The sequence below is a fragment of the Oculina patagonica genome, chromosome 7 (assembly GCF_052425735.1).
Source record: "Oculina patagonica isolate OP01 chromosome 7, crgOcupat, whole genome shotgun sequence".
Lineage (NCBI taxonomy): Eukaryota > Metazoa > Cnidaria > Anthozoa > Scleractinia > Oculinidae > Oculina > Oculina patagonica.
Genome location: NC_135764.1, coordinates 7,793,753 through 7,811,539, shown reverse-complemented (window position 1 = coordinate 7,811,539; position 17,787 = coordinate 7,793,753). Strand labels below are relative to the sequence as shown.

At 36.8% G+C, this 17,787-nt stretch overlaps 2 long non-coding RNA genes across 2 annotated transcripts in view; one reads left to right on the top strand and one right to left on the bottom strand.

Moving 5' to 3' along the window:
- LOC144661607 (uncharacterized) overlaps positions 1 to 14,110 on the top strand; it is a 22,960-nt gene extending 8,850 nt beyond the window's left edge. The window contains exon 3 of the long non-coding RNA XR_013572318.1: positions 13,933 to 14,110. This is a non-coding gene — a long non-coding RNA (uncharacterized LOC144661607). The remainder of the gene's footprint in view (positions 1 to 13,932) is intronic.
- LOC144661606 (uncharacterized) lies at positions 40 to 16,436 on the bottom strand. The gene is made up of 3 exons (XR_013572317.1): positions 16,324 to 16,436; positions 2,401 to 2,486; positions 40 to 1,453 (listed from the first exon to the last, which is right to left on the bottom strand). It is a non-coding gene; the product is annotated as an uncharacterized LOC144661606 (long non-coding RNA).
- Between the last annotated feature and the right edge of the window lie 1,351 nt (positions 16,437 to 17,787).

The window sequence follows — 17,787 nt, the reverse complement described above, 5'->3', positions numbered from 1 at the left end:
TGAAACAATATCTACATGTTTGTGCGTAATAGTCGAAAGGAAACAAAAGAAAACATTGTAATTTGTGTCTAATAGTATCTAAAAGTGTAATAAGTATTCCACGGGTTAACTGAAATCACTCTAACATGTACTCAATAAGAGAAATTGATTTACAATATTTACAATTATTCAAAGCCGTTTAAATCTATACACAAATAATCCTTTTATAAATATTCAACCCTTTTATGCACACAGTTTATACGCCGTGGTTTTTACTGTATTTTAACCTCAGTCTAACCTAGCGTTGACCATTGGGTTTGCCATTGTGCCTTCCCTTTATGTTTTCTATAAACGATATTCGACATTAGGTCCGCTAAATAGAAACAAAATTAACTTTACATAAATTGTTCATGGAACCGAAACACGCCGTAGGCAACATCAGTCTAATTCATGTTAATTTTAATTGCCTTTTGCAATGAAAAACATCTCAAAATAAATGGAAAGCTCTCAAGCTCGTAAATATTTTAAATAATATCAAGTTACTTTTTGCTTGAAAATTACCCGAGGGATTTTTCAAGCCTTATTTAACAGTTAGCCATACTGCCTGTCAAACCGGGTTTTTCCACAATGATTGTACACTGTTGCGTATTTCTTAGCTGTTTTTCTTTGCATTATATGTAAAGTTCGATTATACGCAGTGCAATGTTCACTGCTGCTATTAAAACACGTTTTATGCATTGTTAAGAAAACCAATGTTATCCACACGCAGTAAGTTGCAAAAGTAAAACCATAAATACAATAGACGACCAGATATATTTCAAACCACTTAACACAACAATGTAAATGTCTTTAGTTAACCGATACCTTTAACAGTCGACAGTGTTGCTCTGCAACATTTACGTCTTGATAAAAAGTCCTTCGGAACGCTTCCATCTCAAAATACATTTTTTTTAAAAACGGCTGTTGTTCAAATCCCACACAAATGTTATTGAGCTATTATTTAGTCGATGTCTTGAAATAACGCAAGTCTAGACTTTCATTGCGGTCTCCTCGCACGAAAATCACTGATTTCTTGACTCCAAAACTTCACATGAACAAGGACACATACTGTCAGCCGTTTAAACACGGTCTGCAGGCGCACTCTAATGCCACTGGGTAGCGATACACTTTTCTTCTCCCTCTGCAGGACACTGTTTTTTCTCTTATGGTTGATTTGATGGGTGCACAGCACGAGCAACTTGAAGCAAATCCAGTTCTATGGCTGAAAGGTTTTGCCGACGACAAGCAGATGCCGTGACAACCAAAAGTTGTAATACTGAACCTGCAGTCGTCGCTTTGCATGAGGAGGTAGCCAACAGTTACTTTGCAATCCAATCTTTGCCGAAAATGTCTGTTTCTAGATTTAGCCGTGATGGTAACGAACAGCAACATCCCAACCAAGATTTTGGAAACTGAAAGCAACATTTTAAAACGCCTGTGGGGATAGAAACAGTTTCGAATTAGAACCGAAAGCAGCTCTTTAGTCTGTTATCTATATAATTGCTTAAGTCGGCTTGTATGAAGCCTGTTAAAGGCAAGGCGAACCACAACTCCCAAAGAAATCCCTGCTAAGGCTAAGCTATGTTTCTCGTGCAACAGTGCAGCTTTTGTCTCAATTAAAAGTGGTACAGAAAAAATAAATAGAGTGTAGCTTTCTAATTAAACGGATAGGTTCTCAATATAAAATGGAAAAGATCACATTGACGTCAGGCCAAGCGTTCAAATAGATAAAGAATACACTGAAGATTTAAGATAGGTATTCCTTTGAGCTCATGATCTATCATTATTCAACTTTCATAACAATTAACTAGCATACGGTGCTAGTTCATTGTAATAAAATACCTGTTTTGTTTACAACTAACATCCAGAAATTTAAAAAGAGTTCCCACTCTGCAAAATGAGTTTTTCTTAAGCATTTTGGAATTGCAAACCTTAGAGCGACCACTTATTTCACCCACCTGCCAAAAAGGCCCCGAGCGGGGAAAGCTATGCGTCTCTTTGCAGCGGTTTTCTAAGTCCTTTCGAATCGTACACCTCACAAATGGCACTCAAGAGGCGACACGCTTACTACTTTTGCCGCTCGCCAATTGTTTTCTGATCAGTAATTATCAATACATAATGAGAACAAAGATTCTCTGTGTACAATGGCCACCGGCCCCTCGAGCTCAGTTCGATCGATTTTGACATGTGAGCTACAGTGCCTTATACGGATTCTTCTTATTATTACATTAACGTCAATTATTTAGGTGATCGTTCGACGACGTCAGTTCGATGTTCCAAATGATTCACATTTTGTTGTGCTTTTCTACAAAAATCATAAACTACAGGCCATCAAGGTCAAGACATTTATGTTTATACTAAGCTGAAAACGTCATAAAATACCTTGCTCCCGGCACACTTAGGTAATCTGATCTGGTTTGACGTCTTCAGTCGTCCTTTCAACGCATGCGTAGGTTAAATTCAGCAATCTACAACGAAAACAAACGTTAATTTACGTAACTTCGCACACAAGTTCGACAGAATTAGACAAACGCTAAAATAGGAACTCATGCTTTACAATAACGTTAGGTATCTTATTGCTCTTGGGCTTCACAACAAAAATAATTGTTGTGTGGAGAAACAATATAATAAGTGCCACTTATTTCAAATAAGTACTTCATTTTGAATTTCCAACGGTTTGAAACTCTCTTCAATTTCCTATCAATAAAATTTAATTGGTTATTATTGATGTATACACTATTTAATAAAACATAATAACTAATGTTGCGTTTTCGAACTAGACCTGAAACACAGTTGGGTGCCCATTTGAAGGCAGTATTCCAGTATAAAACTAATTTAAATTGGCCACTCTTCCAAATCAATGAATGTTGTTAAGATTTAAAACAGCAAGACCTGGTAAACGTTTTGCTGCTGCGAAGAAGCCATCCTGGCTTTTATTGTCTGTTAACAGCAGAGGATAAGTTTACTGCTATTCTCACTGCCACTTGTTATAACTTTGCTAGGACCCAAAACAGTGTTCTGTATGGCCATTTTAAATAGTTTTTTGTTTATTCCTACAATGAACACCGGGTGTTTTGCAGCTACATTTGGAGAGACTAATTGCAAATATTTAAGCTTTTAGTTGCCGGACGGAGGTCGCCAGTTGTTGTGCGAGATAGCATCACTACGAAACTAAATGGTGACAATAAATCTGGTTGGTCTTAATTTCTCCTGTGTCCGTTTCTCATTAAATTATAAGCTGAACAGGAAACGAAAAGCGTGAACACTTAGAGACGCTAACGAAGTATGTTTGAAGCGTACGTGACCAGAAAACTAAGTACCCCTCGTACCACTAAACGCAGTTTTCATGCAATCTGAATTATGTTGAACAAGTGTGTTTTCACATCAGGGGCATTGTTACGTACCAGAAACCAATCGTGAAGAGCAATGACTGGAACCTTCTAGACGGATCTGGAATGTTCTTCCTTAAACTGTAAACCATGTAAGTGCTATTCAGAACAAGAGACCTAATGAAAGGCTTGACACGGGTGATTAGTCCCCTCTTTGCCTTGGCCTTGGCTGGACACATGAATGAAGGGCATGTCATGTGACTGACTTAGCACGTTGTGCCTTTAGACTGTGCAAGACACACCTTTGGCACATAAGTAAATTCTTTAACATTCTGGTCATTTTCGGCGCATGATTTAATTGTTAGTTCTAATTCTTATGAATTCTGAAAGACGATAAATTATTGACTTCTCACCTAACTGAAAAATTATTGGTCCCCTGTAAACCAGCCTCACCCTTGTCGAGTTTACATGCTTGGTCCACATTCATCTTAAAATAAGTTATCGTGAGTGAGTTAAACATCATCTCAACTCTCTCTTTACACGCATCTTTCGCATTGTGTCACGTAGAAGTGCTGTTTGTACAATTGTACAATTTCTACTTTGTTCAAAATGAATAAATTACCGACATTATTTGTGAAAGGTTGAAAAGCTTTGACGTTATCGAAGTTTTAAAATCGCTGTCCATTTGCCATTTCCACGTACACTTGTACAATTTTAGCTTCCAAAACTAGGTTTTTGATAAAGTTTTGCCTTTTAACGTTGCATGTTTACTTTTCCAAATGGAAGTTTCATTGTCTGACATGAAGCCTCATTACTCTGCATTTCAACGAAAACATGCGTGCAACGCCTGCAGATTATGTAATCACAGTCGATGAAGACCATTTATCACCAAGAGAACGCGGCTGAATAGATACCATACTTTTATATCCAACAAAAGCAATTTCATTTAAGAGTTATTGTGGCTGCTTTCTTACTCGCAGGCTTTTTTTTCTGCAAGCTTGAGAAAAGAGACAACTCATTAAAATTCTTACTGCCACTATTTAATCTGTTCAAATTTGTATTTCAACCTTTACTCAGGGGGATATGTGGTTTTGTGTGATAATTTGCTTTCAGAAATATATATTAAGCAAACTTAAGTGAAAACGTGAGAGCGTTTGAATTGACGCTATAGCCATCTGTTACCATTGTTATACAACTAAAAATGGCGGCTTGATTTCGTCATTTGGTAAACCTCTAGGGACAATATGACGCACAAAAATAGAACAAATGTTTAATTCAACAACTGTGAAAAATACAACGTTTTCGCTTGTCCCGATTTTGAGGGAACGCGTGGACAAGATTCCTTGTTTGATTTTTATTGATCTTTTGGAATGATTAATTTTTGAACTCAGTCAGTTTTGCTACCGTAAAACTTATACAGAGTAATAACGCGAAAAAACTACTCAATAGCTTCCATTTGCTTCCATTTGAAAGGTCACACACTACGGTTTCATCCACAAACTGTAAAGTTAAAACCACCCTGTACCTCATAAAAAAGGTACTGCATAGAAGTACAGATCAATAGCTTTCGTTTGAATTCTTACACTAGGGTTCCATCCAGCCTTCAAAATAAAAACCATTTTGTACGGCATTATAAAACTCTCGAAACAGTCCAATTGCTCTCATTTGAATGATCACACCAAAATTTCATCAACGACTGTCGACATGTTTTTCTTTTCATTTTCTCTTCTTAACCGTTTTATTCAAACATTCTTCTTGGTCCGCTGGTAATTCTCTAATTGGACTTGATTTGTGATTATAACTCTTTCTTAGACTTTCCATATTGTAATCTTAAAACTAAAGGCACAACTGGAAAAGAATAGCCTCTTGTTATGTTCCTAATTCATTTCAATCCTACTTCGACACAACCATTATTTTTTCCTTTTCAGTCTCTTATTATCTCTTTGGCGTATTTGCACTTTAAAAACTATCATTTTGTGGTTTTCATGTAAAGGTTAGTTGTTCATCACAAGACAAGACAATATATCATTACATAGCTCATTTTGTCTCCCAATAAAGAAAAATTCTCGGCTGTAACGAGGTTTCGTCTTGTTCAATAAATATAAAAAAACCGCGACGACGTGTAACTCCAAGGTTGTAAAAAAATGTGCCGCTTAGCTATGTGATTTTATAGCTCGGCAAATTGCCGTTTTTAGTCTTCAAAATACTTCCAACGTACCTTTCAGTAACTATAAGTTAATATGCTTTCAATATTTCATGAGAGAAAGACAGCTAGTTAACGTTTTGTTGTATGAAGTAAGGTATGCATTCCACAAGAGAGCAGACAAAAATTGTAACCACGATGACTGATTTGGCTTTAGAAGTAAAATTGCACCGTGAAAAGGAACGTTTGTATTCGCATCAAAAAGTTACAAAGTTCACTTCTTCTGCGTGTACAGCACGAAGCAGATAGATGATCTACGTGGCAATGTCTACTGAACAAAAGTGTAATAAACATTAAAAGACTAAGTAGTAAAATGAAAGCTCCCGATAAAAGTGTACGTTTACATACATTGCATCATGAAGGAAACTTTGAGTGTTGAAATGTTTTGGGAAAAAAGTCGTGAGTTTTCGGATCAACATAAACCTCGAACCAAAATTTAAGGCGCAGTGGCATTTTTTTTTACTTCTAATCTAATAACAACAAGGCGACTACCTTATCATTCGTATAGATACACTAACACCACTTGAAAATTCGTCCCTGTTGCATTCATGAAGTGTTATTCAATTTATATTTTTACATTTGCTTAATTTCTCTTGATTGTACAAATAAGACTGCAAAGCCAGGATAAACAGCAAAACGTTTAAAAGACGCTTCTACGTGTAGGCTGTACTTTCTAAAATGATATAGATATTAACTACCTTACTTCTCTAACAGTGATTGCCACAGTGAGTACAAGACAATGTAGGTCCATTACACTGTATGATCATTAAACATCGTCGTAACAAGAATCCAAATTAGAGTGTTGATTATTTTTCAAAACTCGTGCATAACATTTGTTAGACAGTTTTAATACTGAAATTGTAGGCTTTGTGAAGGAAGCATATTTAATTAACACAAATATAGTTCTATTAATAATAATAACATGGAAGTTCTTAAAAACGCATCATACCGTAGTCCCGCCAGATATGTTTTTTGTAAATAACTGACCGTGGTTGCCACAAAGAGTATGAGACAATGTAGCTCCATTACGAGCATTGAAAATCGTCGATTCAAAAAATAATCCAATAAAAAATTTAGATTCCATTCCAAAACTCATACACAACAATTGTTAATACTAACAGTTTTTATACTGAAATTTTAGGTCTTGTGAAGGAAGCATATTTGATAACCAAAATAATAATGCTACATGTAATAACAATAATAACATCGAAGTTATTACAGATGCATGAAACCGTAGTCTCTATATTTTTTAACAAATAAGCATTATATCAAGAGAGAAATTTGAGAGAAATTTTGAAACAAATTATCAAATCCACGAAAACATTTATGTCACTGAGCCCTTCCACTATAAAGTCTATATTTGTACCTAGCCGCAACAATACACACATTATTATATGTTTTTATTAGCGTTTATGTCTCCTGTTTTGAACGGATCATTAGGCTGATAAAGCAGCACAGTTCAAGTACAGCTAATTTCTCTTTTTGTGTCAATGATTTTAAAAGCACGGAGCGTTCTCTAAGTGGTATAATCTAATAGCTTTCTGTGGTTGCGACTAAACTACACTTAGGAATAAATAATGTATAGATCTTCACTGTAACGTAAAGGCTATTGAATTTAACGTGGTAGCTTTCTTACCTGAGAAACTTTCTTTCCTTTTAAGAAAAGAGAAACGTAATCGTAATAAATTATCCTGGTTGTTTTTTAATAGCTGCGACATTTGAAGCATCAATATCAGTTATGGCAAGACAGCTCGACCAATACTTCTCGAGATCCCCCAAATGCTTTTGGTATGGTGTAAATATGCTTTTTTGACAAAGTAGTTGGAACGCGTCCTTAAAATGTCTACAAAATTTGCTTCGTTTTGGCATGATCTGTCAAAAACCAGACAAGTAGCTAAAGAAGAGAACATGATAATTTCGCATGGCGAGGATGGAAGGGTAAACTTGGGTGTGACTTTGCGTGACTTTTGAAAACCTCTCTACCTTGTTGCTGTCCTCCAAGAAGGAACCACACCACATCACAACTTAAAATACCGCTCTTTTAATTAATGACTCGACCCCATCTGTCTACGCTATATCATGCAAATTTCAAAACATGTTCCGTTTCGTTGTTCATGCATAAAGTGGGATCGCATGGAACCAAGAATTGTAGCCTTTGATTGCAAACTGAAGCCAAACCCCTTGGTCAAATCATTTCTTAACTATATTCCCAAGTGAATATCGTTTATATGAAAACTGCCATCTTTATGTCGAATATATGTACCTCGAGAAAGGCCTGAAGTAGCTTGGAAAGCAATAAAATTTTGCACGTGTGTTTTCGACTCCTATACTGGCCCTTTCTGACGCACTTTATTGCACTATTGATTTCTTTTAGTTGAGTAGGACGTCGACATAACGTTGTATAGAAATTTATAGTTAAAGCAATAGCTACAAAATAGTAGAAATACATAAAAATGCTTCACATATCTAGCATATCAACATAGGGACGACATGATTCCATGAACCAAACGATCACAATTTTCACTTTAAAAGATCAATTCTTTGTCGCTGGTACATGCTACGTTCTTCACAAGCATTATCCAATTGCCGTACAGAAACACAGAGTTTCTGCTAAGTTCTCGCATAAAATTGAAGAATTAAGTTGCTGTCGGTTACATAACAAAAATATTTGCATCGACCTTAAACGCCTTACCAATGATGTTATGCAATGACTTCTAGGTTCAGTAAAGAAATCCTGTACACGGCTATTTCCTACAGAACTGAGGCGAGTTCCACTGATGAAGATTCGTTAGGATTATCTGTTTGGAAGCTCTTGTGCTATAATAAAGCCCGCGTTCCTGGGGGCGTCATTAAAGGTGCTTGTCTATAAGCCAGCAGACAGCAATTAGAAGAATTGAAATGCTTTCTTCTTTAGCTGTAAATGGCTTAAGAGAGATGTCAGCCCAAATGACATTCTAGAAGAATCCTTACATAGCAACGGTTTAGTTTCCAAAACGAATGATTTGCATATAAACTTTAAAATGAATTATTAAGAGTGAGATTAAGCAATGTACCTTCCTTCGAAGAACGTATGTTGTTATAACAACCAAACAGTTCTACTTACAGATTGGGGTCGATTGCGGTAGATCTATTAACTGATAACGTGAACGAAACTGCCAATGTCAAACTTGGGTGTGCCTCTTCGTGACTTGCTTCCTTGTGGTTTTGCTCCAAGAAGGAACATGCATGCCCTACATGACACTAGATAAACCCAACGCTTCATTACTTAATGACTCGTTGCCTTCCGTCTTAGCTATTCGGCTATGCAAATTTAAAAGTGTGTTCCGCTGTTCATTTAAAGGTAGGTCACATGGAACAAAGTGGTGCAAACTTTAGATTATAAGCTACAGCAAACTGCCTGAGCCAAATCATAACTGAAGTTTTCGATTTTAGCAAATTGTAAACTTTCATTTACACCAAGGTTATTATACCGAGTACATACTCTTCGGTAAAGGCCTGTTGTAGCTGACAAAATGTGCACGTGTGCTTCGACGCCTATCCTGGCCCTTTCTTACGCCCCTTACTGTCCTTTTAATTGTTTTAAGGGACGCTTGCAATTGCCACCCATTTCGTTGATGAAGGCGTAAATAAGGAATAGAACACCTAACAGCAGATTAAAAAAAGAATACCTTTTTCATTCCACTCTATTGCATGACGGACGACCTAAGCAAAAACTTTGACGAAAACTAGTCGCTATTGCTGCCATTAGTGAGAATTATTCCAACCGTAGCAAAACCGCAGAGCTAAAATAATTTTCTGCTCTGTTGTTGCGTGGTTAGAACCAACAGCGTGTACTAAATATCTGTAACAAATTTCTCTAAATTGTCTTACCTACGTTCTTACTGGAGATAGGAAACGCTTGTACACCATGAACAGCCCTACATACCTATGGCATGCACCAGTTGACGACTTTTGATTAATTTCATTCCTAATGGCATGATATAAGTGAATGCAGGAGACAGTGATTAGATCCGATTTGACAGGCCTTTTCTTAACTTTCAATAACTTGAATGAGATGTCAGACCTAGTGAATTCCCATTATGACAATCGTAAGTAGCTAGCTGCATTGCTTTTTCTAAGACAACTACGAAAATTAAAAAATAAAATTAACTTATTTTAGACGAATTTCTTGTCATCCCCCGTATTATAATAGTAACGTATATGAGTGTATCTAGTTGCGAGAGGTTAAACGAAAGCCTTAAGAAAAACGTAAATACAGTATCGATGTTAAATATAGTATATTATAAATTAGAATATGCTGTAGTGCTAAACAGACCGTAATGACAGCAGGTCCATAACAACTGTCCCTTCAACAGTGCAAATGTATGTTAACGAAAAAACAGGTCTTGTACATAATTTAGCGCCCGTGTGCGAGGAAATAGCATAATAACTAGCATACTCTGAAAGCTGTTCCTATGCTATGGACATTCACATCAGCGAGCAGACAGTAGTCTCGAGCTGTGTACATAAAATATTAAGCACTATAACGTATAGTGTAAGTATACAGAAAGAAAAGACTGATTTATATTCACACGAAACATGTCAGTCTCTCTCGCCATTAAACTGCACCTCCCACCAGAATTGACTTCACTGCAAAACATAGCATTACATATAAACGTTCCTCCTGGTTGAACTTTTACTTTCTTTGTAACATAGTCAAAATGGTACGTTCAGTTCAGTTTGGTTCAATTTGTAAACACTTAAAAAGCGATATGGGAGGTGGTAGGAGGTGGAACTTCAACTTAATGCCATACAGGCAACATTGTGAGTGTATCCCGCCTCTTCCTCTTGACCTGGCTATCACAGAACTTCACTCATGAAAGGTTTCCTCAGTTACGACATGTAGTGTAACGTTTCTTTGTCACATAGAAGTCAGAACAGACGTTTTCAAGTTGGTCTTATTGATCAACACTTTAAAGCAATATGGGCAAGAAGGAGATAAGAACTTGATCCCCGTACATAAAAAAATAAAGCTGGAAACTTTAGTCAGAGTCTCTCGCCTCTGTATCTTGAACCAGCTGCGTCGTGCATCATAATTAACACACAACAGCACTAGCAATGGCTCCCCCCACGAAAAAAATGTAACCAAGAAAATATGGTACCTTTTCGAGTCAGTGCATTTGTAAACACTTAACACCAATTTGGCACTAAATTGTTGGATTCCAATACTTCTGTAAGAGAAGATCATCCCTCTTAGCTGCAGCTATATTCGGACAAGTTATTTTACTGCGTCATTCAGTTAGAACGTGGAACGCCGCATGTAGCACAAACAGCTTAAAGCCCATATGAAATACGGTTGTCGGTAAGTTCAGAAATAGAAACTTTGAGGTTAATCTACTAATATAGTTTTTGCTAATGCTATTTTGCGTGCGTTGTTGTTTACACTAATGACGCACTTGAGAAAATGACTGCCCTGCCCGGCCTACGACGAGGGTTTCAGGTACTTATAACAGCTGAATGACACGTGATTTTAGCTCAGCTCGAGTGGGTTTGATGACCGTAGCCTCGTAGATATCGTTAATTCTCAGCATTGGTATATCACTTATATTGCCCTTTAGGTTGGTTATGTGAAAATGGAAGCTCAGTAAAAATACACAAACGGCTGTGCTTTAGTACTTTTATATGTTAGAAGAAAACCTTTTGGAACTTTTTGGTATTGGAAACATATTCTCATGAACTGTGGAAGCTATGTCATATTATAACATGTATTATACGGACTTTGATGACGAGGACCGCAAGGAAAATGTCACTTAACAAAGAATTAATGGTCAGTACAACGGCTCTCATGTGTGGCGTACATCTTGGTGTATTTCCCAGTTTCTTCTTAGCTCGTTCTTGGCTACTGTTCCAATTTAGAACATAAACCACGGCAGTGAAGCTCAATTATTTATTTTCATGTTTCAAGCTGGCTTTAATTATTGTCTTACAAACTGAGTGAAAAATTTCAAAATTTAGAATAAACATAGAATAAAAATATTGAGAAAAGTGCCACAGTCATTGTGACCCTAGTTAGTCTGGCATCAACAGGCAGTACTCAATTTATCTTGGTAATTCCAAGATGGCTAGGTAAAAGATAAATTAATTTTCTATAGTTGTCGTGTGGTATTTTCACTTTTTACGCACCACACTTTCAATTCGCTTCAATTTGTGATTACAACCGACTACAAGTGAAAGTAAAATACTCAAAACAGAAAAAAGATGACTTATATTGTTTGGAGAAGTGTTTGGTCATAGGGTTTCTCGACATTTTAATGCATGAACGCAGCGTGCTCACACAAGCATAAAAATCTAAGACCACCATATTGATCATTTCTGCATTTTGAAACTGTTTTAAGGTAACTTGAATTACCATATCAGTCTAAGTTGTTTTGAAACGTATAGTATTCAGCCAAAACTCCTTTTTTTAACGTCGATGCAAGATACATCACCCTCTAATTGATGCAATATTAAGGCTAGCCTGAGCTAGCTTGTCTATAGATGTTCTGGTTATTCAGTGACCTTTCACTGTCAAGAAACTGCCTCTTCCTTCGCCTAAATGTATCGTATGCATGTAGGTATGTTACATACAGCCTGCCCCGTACGTCTTTGTAGAAAACAAGCCAACTGTTTACTATGGAAAGGGAGCCTTGTAAGATAGTTCTTAAAAGCTTTGTCGTCATCAACTTCCGACTGGCATTTCCCGTCATAACTGCCACCCCCTCCTGACCGCCATTTTGAACTGTGAAGACACATTTTAGAGGCTTACAAACCGCTTGCATGAAATTTTCTTCATTTGGTAAACCAGAGATAAAAATAGGATGCCAAATATAAATAATTGCATTCAAATTGGTACGAGCATGGGGGTCCTTAGTCCTGGACGGGAGTCGAATTCATGATGTTCCGCATGCACATAGAGCGGATCTTCTAACCAGTGAGCTATACTAAGGAGACACAAGCTAATTAGTCATTTACTAAGTATACCAAATGACGGCTAATCGGTACTTTATGATCGGTTTCTTCCTCCCTATACTACATGTCTTAGAGAAAGAAAGGGGACATTGTGTCGAAGTTACTTTGAGAGATACCGTGTCTGAACAAAACTGGATGTGTTGCTCGTTAATGACAATATACAACCTTGCAAAAATGATTACCGAAAATCAACGAAGTTTTAGACTTAATTCTACAAATTTGACAAGAAAAAGATTTGTTTCATTTTATAGTCTTGATACTTGCCTTTAGAGAGATTGATTGTTGCTAAATCGAGCCAGACAACATACATTTTTCTTTCATGTCTCAAGAACGATTATCTTAGACGAATCCGATGTCACTTGACTGAATATATGTCACCGTTTTTGAAAACCTTTGAGCCCCTGTAAGCCAAGCGCAGACCATTTACAAGATAACTTTAATTGCTTTTGTTTCTGGGAAACAAAAAGGTTTGCGAACACAACCTAATAGTGACGAAGCAAGGTTATGAACCATAACGCATCGGTGTTTGCAGTGACGTCAAGAAACTTCGAATAGTAAGTTAAACAGAAAAGAAAGACGATAAGACGTCAGGATTAACGAATTGTAAGGAACAACGACAAATCGTCTTGAAAGGGACTGTTATATAACGGACCAGCTTGTTGTATAGCAGTGATTGATCGTTGATTGTCGGTATCTCAGTTGGACAAACGCTATTTGGCAATCATTACAGTTTTCTTTACCACGAACTACCGCAAAAACTGGATTTTGAATATAACAGTTTTACCCTCTAGCGCCACGAAGAAACTATTATTTAATAAGCCGCAATGCCTTGTCTAACCAAGTATTTCACGACGGTATTTGTCGGTTACTGAAGTTCAAGCACGTAATTGTCTATCGTTGCCTCTTGCACAACCACATCGGTCGAAGTAAGCCCTCCCTCTTTTAATAGCTTCAATGCTGTAGTACAATCAAAGAACATTTTCTGAAGATCTTTTAAGCGCCGAACAAAAGGCAATTTGCACGGATAAGATCAAGAACGTGTTAGAAATACTTTGATTTACTACATCCTGTTTCTCGTGATGTTTCATCGCTAGTTTAGATTAAAACACTGTATAGAAAAGCATTCAAGCTCACCTTAAATTAAAGTCGCTTTCTTACGTAGCCTGCTAACCACTAACGAGATTTTCGGTCCTCAGTAGTAAATTATTTAAATGGCTGTGGTTACAATTATTCGGAGCCAACAGAATATAAAATAATTTATTCAACTTCGTAAAGTTTATTTGAACCCGAACAAAGAACTCATTATTGGGAAAAGGAAATCAGAAATAATTATCGGTGTGAGGTCGTATTGTTCAAATTCACATTAGAACAAAGTGCTTTTCTTTTATTTTGCAGATTCATAGCCTCGGGCTTTTGTGTTTAGCATTCTAACCACGACACTAGCTTGGGCTGAGGGAGCGTATTTCGTCAAAAGACTAGCGGAAAACGTCTGAAACGTTGCAACCCAAATCGTTCATTCAGGTTTTTGTTAAGTTATGTTGTTTGTATGTTGGCATTATTGGTATTTGGTTTAATTTAGTCATAATCCAAAAAAAATAAACAACCAATACAACATCTTTGTTTCCTTTGTTTCTTGTTGTTTATCTTTTTTTTTTATTTTTTTGGTTTTTGGTTTTGGCTATTCAAAATAGAAGCATTAAGTAATTTGTAAATTGCCATCACTACAAAAATATTCTTCGAGTGTATAGTTCGCATTCGTTGGGATAGTGCGCTCTTCTTTACCCTCCTTCCTTACACCCTTCATTCCCAACATCATCAAACTATAAAAAAACTTAAATCTAAATTTCGTTTTGCAAAATATTGAAAACCAATCAGCGTTGCTTGAATGTACTACTCAATAGCTTTCGTTAGAATGGCTCTAATCAGGTCAGTATCCAAAGACTCAAGGTTAACACTACCTTAAACAGTAGCATATCAAGCAACTGTTGACACAAAAAATTAATCAACAGACTTGAAGGTCAGAGCCACCACACAACATAAAACACTCATTACCTTCATTTGGATAGTCAAATACTAGGGCCCTTTCACAAACTTAAAGCTTAGATCCAGGAATTCGAGAAACTAGGGATGAATTAACAAATGCCCAACCGAAGGATCGATCGATAAGTCATCATGGACTGAGTGAATGAGGGATCTAAAGAATAAATAACATCCTGAAACAAATAAATAAATACATAAACCGATAGATAACAACAAAAATTCTATTAATGTCAAACCGAAGGATCAATCGATAAGTCACCACTAACTGAATAAAAGATCTAAATAATAAATCAAAACGAAAATGAATAAATAAATAAGCACTACTGATTAATAACAATAAAAGTTCTCTATATCTAGACGTCTTAACAGTGTAGCTAAGCGGCACCATTCAATCTTTCCTGCTAAAACTACCAAAAAAAGTACAAGAGCTAGTGTAAACAATTTCATGAACCAAAAACCTATGTCTACCAAATTGTTATGGCAGTATCCTTCCTTGCAAAAAAAATAATCTACATTTTTGCTGGGTGTGTTTAGTTCTTTCTGGGTGGCAGTGGGTGATTCTTCTCTCTTTTGCGCCGCTATTGACGGCCCGGATAGTAACCATTTAACGAATCAACCTTTACGTTTTTTCTTTACTTTCGTGACCTCAACGAAAACTTTTAAGAGAACGACATTTGGCGATCGTTTATGACACCAAAAAAACCGTTAAATTAGAAAGTCGCCTCAAGGTACTATGTTGATATTAGAAAAGCGCCGGTCAGACTGCATTCCTATAATGAACAAATTCGAAAAAGACCACAAAATTACACGTTATTCAAATTAATCTACTATTAATGTCTTATTAATTAACGGTTGTTTTCATGGCTTTTGTTCAAACACATGGTGCGTGCTTTGCCGCATTATGCTCTATACATGAATGTCATTCATGCATGTCACTCAAATGCCTTTAAAAGCTGACGTACTAAATTGATGCTTTTGTTGTTTTTACTAAAGAAAGAAGAGAAATTTCATCTTAAAAAATAGTTTTTGTAGTTAGAGAGGATGCCTTAGCAACGTGGTATCCATGATCATAATCATCTGATCTTGCACTGATATAAATTTTGCCGACACGAGTAGTAATCTCTATTGCTGTCAAGCCCTCACTTCGTATAAAAACGTCCTCGACATGCAACAAGATATAAAAACCAGCTACATATATAAATTTACTGCTTCTTGCTTGTTCATCGCCCTTGTACCCACAGGAATAGTTGTTGCTTAACTTTGCTTTCAATGTTAGGACTTGTGAAGAACATCCTTGTAAGAAACTCGTCGCGGGACAGAGCATTACCATTTTTGGTTTACTGTGTCAAGAGTACAGTGGGTTCTGCTGTCCTTGATATCTTTTCCACTACGCTAACAGCTATTCAAATGGCATAGCTTTGAATACGACTTTGTTCAGTTGTTTACACGGTTGATAATTTTTACTACGTTTGAATTATTTGGTCGCGAGATAGGTTTAATCAGTGGACCTAGATCAACATTTTATAATACTCAATACAGTTGTGATTCATTCAAAAAATCCCTTGTTAGTTGTGTAGCCCATCCTTTTTTCCAAGGCCCTTCTTCGTTTAACTCAAAATACAAGTAGAAGCCAGTTAAGCAAATGTGACGACAGAAAACGGTTTTGGGCGGGCTATGAGCAATTAAAATGCTTCTCAGCTAGAAGTAGCAAGAAAAATGTTTACTCATTTAGGAAGTGTGACCCACCTCTTTTGGTATATCCATGCATGATCCTGCGCTAGATCCTCTTTGTGGTTCTCACCAAACAAGCATTAATGGTGGAGCTTAATATACACGTCATGGAATTTACTCGGGTGAATGTGAACTCAAGCACGTCACAATGTGCTTACGCTGCAGTCAGAAAGTCTGAGTGATTTTGCCAGTCAGCAAGTCTGAGTGACGTCATTGAACCTTATCCATGCACCATTAAAGCATCAAGAAACTCTGGTTCAAGATATTTTGTTCGAGTTTTTTTTCAGTTTTTGTTCATATTTTTCTCCGCGAAATTGGCATTTATTTCCTTTGAAATCTTTGGCGAAATCACGTCAGCCTCATTTAGGCACGTATCGCAACGACGTGACTACTTTATAAAGGAAGATGTTAATTAAGAAGCCCTTGACTGAAGACACGATTTTGGTAAAATCTACATAACGCGAATAACCGCAAAAACACACAACACGCTCCCAACAAGAGTTCAGCGTAACAAAACGTTGTTTGACCAAGGCAATTGTTAGTGTTTTGTGTTGGAGCGGTACCTGCCGTGTTTTCGTGCATTCTCGACCTGTTTTAAACATATCGTATCATCAAGTTAATTGAACCTTTTTGATTATGATTAATGTGTACTCATTTGTATCTCCTGCGAAGACTAAACAAACTCATAACGTATCTCCTGCTCATCAAGAATTATCACGCAAATCCGACTAGCCCGACTCGTGCAAACGTTAGGCATGGGTGGGGTGGGGTAGGATTGTTTGTCAGATGTATAGGAATGGTGTGGTGATGTTAGACAAAGCAAGAAATTTATATCTTTTGACAAACCTTACAACTTTCAGCAAAAATATTTTTGTTCTAAATAAATTTTATCCTATCTGCTGAACGTAAATCGCTCCAAACCCATCGACTGGAGGGTTAGAAATCACTGCATGCGTTGTAAATAAAATATCTTTCCACCTTAATTTTTAGAGCACGAAAATCAGTGCCGAGATCTGCCGAGACTCCCTTGCACATCCACGGGTTGACTTTGCGTCTGACAAACAGTTTCGCGGAGCAAATGGCACACGTTACGTCTTTTCAAATCAGAATGATGACAAAGACGGTGAACAACGTTTTATAACTGAGAAAAACGATTATAAATCGTAATGGCGATAATGACGACAACGACGACGATAAAGGGCGATGATTATGGCGACAACGACGATGATAGCCAATCAGATTTATTCATGGAACTAGAAATGAACAGCGAAGGATATGGTTAACATCCTCTGATATCCACCCACACTGACGTCTTTGCCTCAATAAAAACAAAGCTAAAATAACTAAAAAAATAATAAAAGTAAAATAATTAAATAGCTGTTCAGTAGCTACCACTCCATTCATTAACCAAGGCAAAAATAGAAGACTTATTTTGGCATAGACAATGTTAAAGACGGAAAGTTTGCACGTTATTTCAGG